Below are 8,721 nucleotides of genomic sequence, written 5' to 3' on the forward strand. Positions count from 1 at the left end.
TTAGTTCTGATTAGGATATCTGGGTCCCTTTGAGACATCAAGTTCTATTCCCTCTCTGTCTATTGTTTGTCCTTGGTGCACCATTTGTCCACATGTCTGTCTATTTATGTTTGTTTTTGTTTTGTTGTTTGTATGATTGTTGTTCTGTGTTTCATGTTGAAAAAAATGGTTAAAACTTTATCTGCTGGCTGTCCATCCTTTGATTCAGTTTAACTTGTTTAAAAGGCACTCTCAATCTGCACAGCAGAAACTGATAAGTTACACTGCACTGTGGCTGGGAGTCAAGTACAGCTGGAAAAGCCCTGCTAGAGGCTGATTATCTACACAGGAGCTCTTAAAGGGGCAGGCAGCCTTTTGCTTGTAACAGAAAGTTAGCTTAAAATTGGGAACTCAGGATTGGAGTCATTCTAAACAACATGTGGCATGAATGAACCCAGGAAAGCAGGTCTTTAAAGATACTTCAAAATAGGGATAACCTTTGGGCCAGGACTCTGGCAGAGTGCTCAGATTGAGAAATGTTTGCTTTTGGGTTGATGCAGAGCTCAGCTCAGAGCTCAGCTCAGAGCAGCCTCAGCAAGGCTTGTGTGGCATTTCTTTGTTTCGCAAACCGTGACTAGGAAAGTTCCTGGGACCTCACCTCTCCCTCCCTTCCTTTTAGCTAAAAGAGCCTTGTTGCAGACCTAGCCAGATGTTGTTCTAAATAAAGTTTAAGTTCAAAGTTTATAAGAGGTCAATCAGGCTGTGGAATTTATCAGGACATTGTGATTTGTCTTGCCTACTTTATATAAAGTTATAGTGTACAAAGTTTGCTTATATGTATATTGTTTCCTAAGTGAAAAGTATTTTAGTAACTAATGCTTTTAAGTCCTTGCTCTCACACAATGAGCTTTTAAGTTCTGGGGAGTAGCTGTTGCTCCAGATAAGATTCAGAGGCAATATCTTTTAATAATTAGGGTTTTTTAGCTATATTAGAAAATCGTGGTACAGAAAATCTAAGAAGGAAAAATTGATTTACTTCAAAATTTTATTTTCAAAAGCTTCCAGATGTTAATTGGCTAAGACCTCACCTTGAGGCCTTAAAGCGACTTAAACCTTTGTTAGGTGCTACCTAGTGAGATTGAAAATTACTGGTGAGAAACAAAAAGGTTTCACAGAAAGCAGAGGAAACTTCTGTGATCAATTGTTATCAATTATTATCAATGGTAATTAAATATTACCTGCTCATTTTATTTATGTGCTCACAACAGCTCTTTGGCAAGAGAAAACATTGTTGTAAAACCACTGTTCTTCACCTCAAAGTAAAGTTTTAACACCCTATTAGGCCACTGTAGTGCTAATAAAGAATTGTAAGATAAATTCATATATTTTAGAAAAACTATAACAAAAATTGTGTCTTAAGAACCTGACTGGCTGTGGTCTTCGAGCCCAGTGTCCCACCGCAGCAGCCACTCGGAGCTCTTGGTACAGTGCAGAGCCAAGGGTCGGGCAAGCAGTCTGAGGGTTGGGGTGGCCAAGGGACAGGAGCAGCGGACCCTAGATGAAGCGAGTGATGCTCTCACAAACTTCCACGATCGCTGGAGCTATGAACATGGTCGCTCCCTGGACTCGGTTCTACTCCCACAGCTGCTGTTTGTGCTGCCATGTCCACACCGGCACCATCCTGCTAAGCGTCTGGTACCTGATCATCAATGCTGTGGTCCTGCTGATCCTGCTGAGTGCCCTGGCAGATCCCGATCAGTATCACTTTTCAGGCTCTGAACTAGGAGGGGAGTTTGAGTTCATGGATGATGCCAACATGTGCATTGCTATAGCAATCTCTCTCCTCATGATCCTGATATGTGCCATGGCTAATTACGGTGCATACAAGCAACATGCTGCCTGGATCATCCCATTCTTCTGTTACCAGATCTTTGATTTTGCCCTGAATACTTTGGTTGCAATCACCGTGCTTATCTATCCAAACTCCATTCAGGAATACATACGACAGCTGGCTCCTAGCTTTCCCTACAGAGATGATATAATGTCCGTGAATCCTACCTATTTGGTCCTTATTATTCTTCTGTTTATCGGCATTCTTTTGACACTTAAGGGCTACTTGATTAGCTGCATTTTGGAGCTGCTACAGGTACATCAATGGCAGGAACTCCTCCGATGTCCTGGTTTACGTTACCAGCAATGATACCACAGTGCTACTGCCTCCGTACGATGATGCTACTGCTGTGCCTAGCACTGCCAAGTAGCCACCACCACCTTACTTGTCTGCCTGAACCTGGTGCTGAAGAGCTGAGAGCATCAGTTTGAGCCCTTAGCTGCATAAATTATCCTGTGGTTTCACTTCCATGGTGAACTCTTTGAACCATATTTTACAATTTAGATGTTAAGCTGAAGCCTCTGTTGACACATGCCCTGTAGCTAAGCACTGACTAGGGAGGCTGTAGGAGTGTAGTGTGATGAGTTCCCAGAGTCTTTCTCAAAACTATAGACATTGGTCCCTGGTCTGGCTTATACCTGACTGGCCCCAGAGCTGGGTGGGCAGTCATACTTTTCTTCTCCATTCCCTCTGACTGTTTTGAAAGTATAAAATTAAAATTAGATGATACTTAAATCTTTCCAGTATACATAATACAAATAATATTAATTGCTCTAATTAGATAGTTAGGAGCCCTTCCATATATGATATAAGAATTTCCCTACTATCCCTAAATTCAATGATACTCTGAATTTGCTGGTCAAGGATTTTCTTTAGGCTAAATAAAGACCCCCCAAGGTAACAGGCAACAGTGAGGGCAAGAGCTGCCTGGGCTGCCTGTTGTTTTGGGCTATGGTTGATGTGTCTCCCTGTGTGAAATGGGGACCAGCTTGCTCTGCACTGAGAGACTCACACTCACTTTTCCTTGGTTACCTGCACCAACAGAACCACCATGTATGTTTGGGAAAAGGTGTTCACACTCTTTTCTTGCAAGGTACAACCTGCTTTGAATTTCTAAGTATGCCTAATCATTTATTAAAATGTCAAGCAGTCTTCAGAAAGATAAGGAGGTTTGTTCCCACGTAGAATACTCTAGACTGTCTGGATTGTGAAAGACATTTATGTTCATGTCTCTGAATGTGAGCAGGTCTCCTGCTTGGTCATTGCTCAATGTGCTGTACACAAAGGCTTTGCAATTAAAGTTTGTCTGCATCCAAGGGGAAAAAAAGAGAACCTGACTAAGTGTCTGTTCCTTGTTCCAAACAGCCATTAATTTGGTTATTACAGAATATTACTATTTGATCTATTGCATACCATCATTTTAACTAAAATTGATAATCATTATCCTAAGATAGTTAAAAATTGTTTTTATGCATGCTTCTGTGCCTTCTATAAATTCATGCATGCATGCATCCCATTTACTGTGTTTAAAAACAGCCCTTCTATGGGAGAAAAGTATATGTGAATTGGATCACACACTTATTCTTTTGAGTTTCCTCCTGTTTCAGCACAGATAATTAAATTGAGTGCTGTAGATGGTGTTTTAAAATGTTGAACAATCAAACTTTAAGTTGTATATTAATAGTCAATATTATATCTCAGAGTTTACAATTGCTTAACATTGTTCATCCCTCAGATGCTATTAATTCTCAAGCTTGCAATTGTTTATGCAACTTATAAGAAAAAATACTGTTCCTTTAAGAAGACTGTTTTTGGACAGTTAAGAAATTGTCCTGGGTTGCCTGGAAAAGACACCCAGGATTTGCTTTGTGTTATAGAGGTTTACATAAAGTTTTAACTGATAAGAATTACAGATAGCTCCTGAAAGGATACAAACTCAGGATCCTTATAATTATTTGGGTTTTAGACTTACTAATCAAGCTGGTTTTCCCTAGAAGATAGTTATTCACAGAGACAACTTAAGGACTTTGAATGGTTTTCAAAAATTGTTAGGTGTTATTAATTGGGTTTCCCCCTATTTAAAGCGTACTACAAGGGAGTTGAAACCTTTGTTTGATAGTCTTAAATGGAGTTCTGATCCAACCTCCCCTAGATCTTTAACCTCAGAAGGATTGCTGGCCTTACAACAAGTGGAAAAAGCTATTGAAGAGCAATTTGTCACTTATATAGATTACTCTTTGCCTTTACACCTGTTAATTTTTATTATGATTCATATGCCTACAGGATTGTTATGGAAAAAGTCTCCTCTAATGTAGATACATTCAGGATTTCTCCTAAATGTAATATCTTGCCATATTATGAAGCAGTAGCTCAGACGGTTATCCTTGGAAAGAAGCAGGCACTAACTTATTTTGGCAAAGAGCCAGATATTGTAAAACAATGTCCTAAGTGTATTACATTATCTCCAGTGCCACATTTAGGAGTTAATCCATGAGGTCTTATGCCTAATCATATTTGGCAAATGGATGTAACTCACTATGTGGAATCTGGAAAATTAAAATATATACATGTTTGTATTGACACTTGTTCAGGATTTCCTTTTGCTTCTCTGCATACAGGAGAGGCCTCTAAAAATGTAACTGATCATTGCCTACAAGCCTTTAATGCCATGCGATTGCCTAAACTGTTTTTGGCCATTCAGGTCAACTCCCCTATAGCTGTGAAAGCTTGTGTACCTTACCTATATGCTATACTGTTAGATAATTTTAAGAGTTAAGATCACCAATCTTGACAAGTCTTTTCATATTCATTTTATTCTTGTCAATTAACTAATTGTGTAGATCCTAATATAGATAAAGAATCTGATGTTATGATTCTGTTAAAGAGACCTGCTTATGTTTTGCTGCCTGTAGAGTTCGGAAATGATCCTTGGTTTAAAAAATCCAGGAATGCAAACTTGGAAAAGGTCAAATGAGCAATTTTAGGATTTACTGCTTTAATTGCAATTTTAACTTCAATATCTACCACAGCTTTAGATCAGCAGCTACATACCGCTCATTTTGTTAATGATATGCATAAGAATATTTTCATAGATTTGTCAGAGCAACTTATTAAAGATAAAAATTGGAGGCAAAGGTTAATGTCTTGGAAGTAGTAGTCTCAGCAATAGGGCAGGATATAGCAAATATTAAGGCTACAAAGAAAGAAATTTCGGATATTAGAAGAATGTTGCCTATTCAGTGACATTCAGAATTGCCTCTGGTATTGTAAGAGAGATAGTAAAAGAAACCAGGCTTTACTATCCATTACATAGAGTTAGAAATCTCAGGGCAAGCTTAACAACGTAAGTTTAGAATTCTTATTATAGTTATGTATGGCAGAACTTATTGTTACCATGATTAATGCCTCACTACAAGCCATTCATGAGGCCAATTTTACCCTTGCTAGGGATTCTTGGATTTGTTATTTGTCCCAGCCTCCTTTTTATGAAGGAATAGCCCTTTTTGGAGAGGTGATTGCCACCAATGATACTTCCTTTCTGAGATGATATCTGGAGTCTAAAGAAGGACTGACTCTTGGCCAAATATCTGGTATTGGTCTCTGTCTTTTAGGACCCCAGATCTTCCCCCTCACCCCTGTTTGACATGTGTAATCAAACCCTGGCTCTCAACCTTGCTTCCCAGCCTTTTGGGACCCTTCGTGGACATTCATGCTTTTGTCATTTGGCCCTTGGGCTTTCAACAGATTAACCAGTTTTGTTAAGTTACAGATTGATTCTGCCTTAAACAAAACAGTTGCAGTCCACTACCATCGACTAGACATCGGAGACTCAGCTGAAAACCTCTCATCCAACGATGCAGAGAGGACAGCTGCTAGCCTTCAGATCTCCACCCTTGCTGCAAAAATGGAGTCTTCTTGGTTCCATAAGCTGTGGAAATGACAATGAAGGAGGAAGTGACAAAATTCCCTTCAAAGGGTCAGCCAGATCTTTACGGTGAGAGTAACTATGGGACCTAGTTTCCCACAGTTTGGTCTCTCACAATCCCCCTTCTCCCTTCCTTCCTTATCTCTTTTATCCTTCACTTTCTTCTTTTCTCCTATCTCTTCCTTGCCTCTTTCCTTTATTTATTTTGAACATAACAAATGATTACATGCATCAGAGCTTTGACTGGGACATTCTATTTTTGTCCTACAGCATACGTATTTTTTTCCTATTGAAATTTTTTTAAAATTAGCTTTTCTTAGATATTTCTGTTTATATAGAGTTTTTGATTTGTGGCTTTTTTAAAATTTTTTATTAGGTATTTAGCTCATTTACATTTCCAATGCTATACCAAAAGTCCCCCATACCCACCCACCCCCACTCCCCTACCCACCCACTCCCCCTTTTTGGCCCTGGCGTTCCCCTGTACTGGGGCATATAAAATTTGCTTGTCCAATGGGCCTCTCTTTCCAGTGATGGCCGACTAGGCCATCTTTTGATACATATGCAGCTAGAGTCAAGAGCTCCGGGGTACTGGTTAGTTCATAATGTTGTTCCACCTATAGGGTTGCAGATCCCTTTAGCTCCTTGGGTACTTTCTCTAGCTCCTCCATTGGGAGCCCTGTGATCCATCCATTAGCTGACTGTGAGCATCCACTTCTGTGTTTGCTAGGCCCCGGCATAGTCTCACAAGAGACAGCTACATCTGGGTCCTTTCGATAAAATCTTGCTAGTGTATGCAATGGTGTCAGCGTTTGGATGCTGATTATGGGGTGGATCCCTGGATATGGCAGTCTCTACATGGTCCATCCTTTCATCTCAGCTCCAAACTTTGTCTCTGTAACTCCTTCCAAGGGTGTTTTGTTCCCACTTCTAAGGAGGGACATAGTGTCCACACTTCAGTCTTCATTTTTCTTGAGTTTCATGTGTTTAGGAAATTGTATCTTATATCTTGGGTATACTAGGTTTTGGGCTAATATCCACTTATCAGTGAAAACATATTGTGTGAGTTCCTTTGTGAATGTTTTACCTCACTCAGGATGATGCCCTCCAGGTCCATCCATTTGGCTAGGAATTTCATAAATTCATTCTTTTTAATAGCTGAGTAGTACTCCATTGTGTAGATGTACCACATTTTCTGTATCCATTCCTCTATTGAGGGGCATCTGGGTTCTTTCCAGCTTCTGGCTATTATAAATAGGGCTGCTATGAACATAGTGGAGCATGTGTCCTTCTTACCAGTTGGGGCATCTTCTGGATATATGCCCAGGAGAGGTATTGCTGGATCCTCTGGTAGTACTATGTCCAATTTTCTGAGGAACCGCCAGACTGATTTCCAGAGTGGTTGTACAAGCCTGCAATCCCACCAACAATGGAGGAGTGTTCCTCTTTCTCCACATACACACCAGCATCTGCTGTCACCTGAATTTTTGATCTTAGCCATTCTGACTGGTGTGAGGTGGAATCTCAGGGTTGTTTTGATTTGCATTTCCCTGATGATTAAGGATGTTGAACATTTTTTCAGGTGCTTCTCTGCCATTCGGTTTTCCTCAGGTGAGAATTCTTTGTTCAGTTCTGAGCCCCATTTTTTAATGGGGTTATTTAATTTTCTGAAGTCCACCTTCTTGAGTTCTTTATATATGTTGGATATTAGACCCCTATCTGATTTAGGATAGGTAAAGATCCTTTCCCAATCTGTTGGTGGTCTTTTTGTCTTATTGACGGTGTCTTTTGCCTTGCAGAAACTTTGGAGTTTCATGGGTCCCATTTGTCAATTCTCGATCTTACAGCACAAGCCATTGCTGTTCTGTTCAGGAATTTTTCCCCTGTGCCCATATCTTCAAGGCTTTTCCCCACTTTCTCCTCTATAAGTTTCAGTGTCTCTGGTTTTAAGTGAAGTTCCTTGATCCACTTAGATTTGACCTTAGTACAAGGAGATAAGTATGGATCGATTCGCATTCTTCCACATGATAACAACCAGTTGTGCCAGCACCAATTGTTGAAGATGCTGTCTTTCTTCCACTGGATGGTTTTAGCTCCCTTGTCGAAGATCAAGTGACCATAGGTGTGTGGGTTCATTTCTGGGTCTTCAATTCTATTCCATTGGTCTACTTCTCTGTCTCTATACCAGTACCATGCAGTTTTTATCACAATTGCTCTGTAGTAAAGCTTTAGGTCAGGCATGGTGATTCCACCAGAGGTTCTTTTATCCTTGAGAAGAGTTTTTGCTATCCTAGGTTTTTTGTTGTTCCAGATGAATTTGCAAATTGCTCCTTCTAATTCGTTGAAGAATTGAGTTGGAATTTTGATGGGGATTGCATTGAATCTGTAAATTGCTTTTGGCAAGATAGCCATTTTTACAATGTTGATCCTGCCAATCCATGAGCATGGGAGATCCTTCCATCTTCTGAGATCTTCTTTAATTTCTTTCTTCAGAGACTTGAAGTTTTTATCATACAGATCTTTCACTTCCTTAGTTAGAGTCACGCCGAGATATTTTATATTATTTGTGACTATTGAGAAGGGTGTTGTTTCCCTAATTTCTTTCTCAGCCTGTTTATTCTTTGTGTAAAGAAAGGCCATTGACTTGTTTGAGTTTATTTTATATCCAGCTACTTCACCGAAGCTGTTTATCAGGTTTAGGAGTTCTCTGGTGGAATTTTTGGGGTCACTTATATATACTATCATATCATCTGCAAAAAGTGATATTTTGACTTCCTCTTTTCCAATTTGTATCCCCTTGATCTCCTTTTGTTGTCGAATTGCTCTGGCTAATACTTCAAGTACTATGTTGAAAAGGTAGGGAGAAAGTGGGCAGCCTTGTCTAGTCCCTGATTTTAGTGGGATTGCTTCCAGCTTCTCTCCATTT

General features: G+C 39.8%; 1 pseudogene; it reads left to right on the plus strand.

Annotated features, from left to right (window-relative positions):
* Positions 1 to 1,567: 1,567 nt before the first annotated feature.
* Positions 1,568 to 2,267, plus strand: Gm6705 (annotated as a pseudogene).
* The last annotated feature ends 6,454 nt before the right edge of the window (positions 2,268 to 8,721 follow it).

Source organism: Mus musculus, chromosome 17 (assembly GCF_000001635.26).
Source record: "Mus musculus strain C57BL/6J chromosome 17, GRCm38.p6 C57BL/6J".
In the NCBI taxonomy this organism is placed as follows: Eukaryota; Metazoa; Chordata; class Mammalia; order Rodentia; family Muridae; genus Mus; species Mus musculus.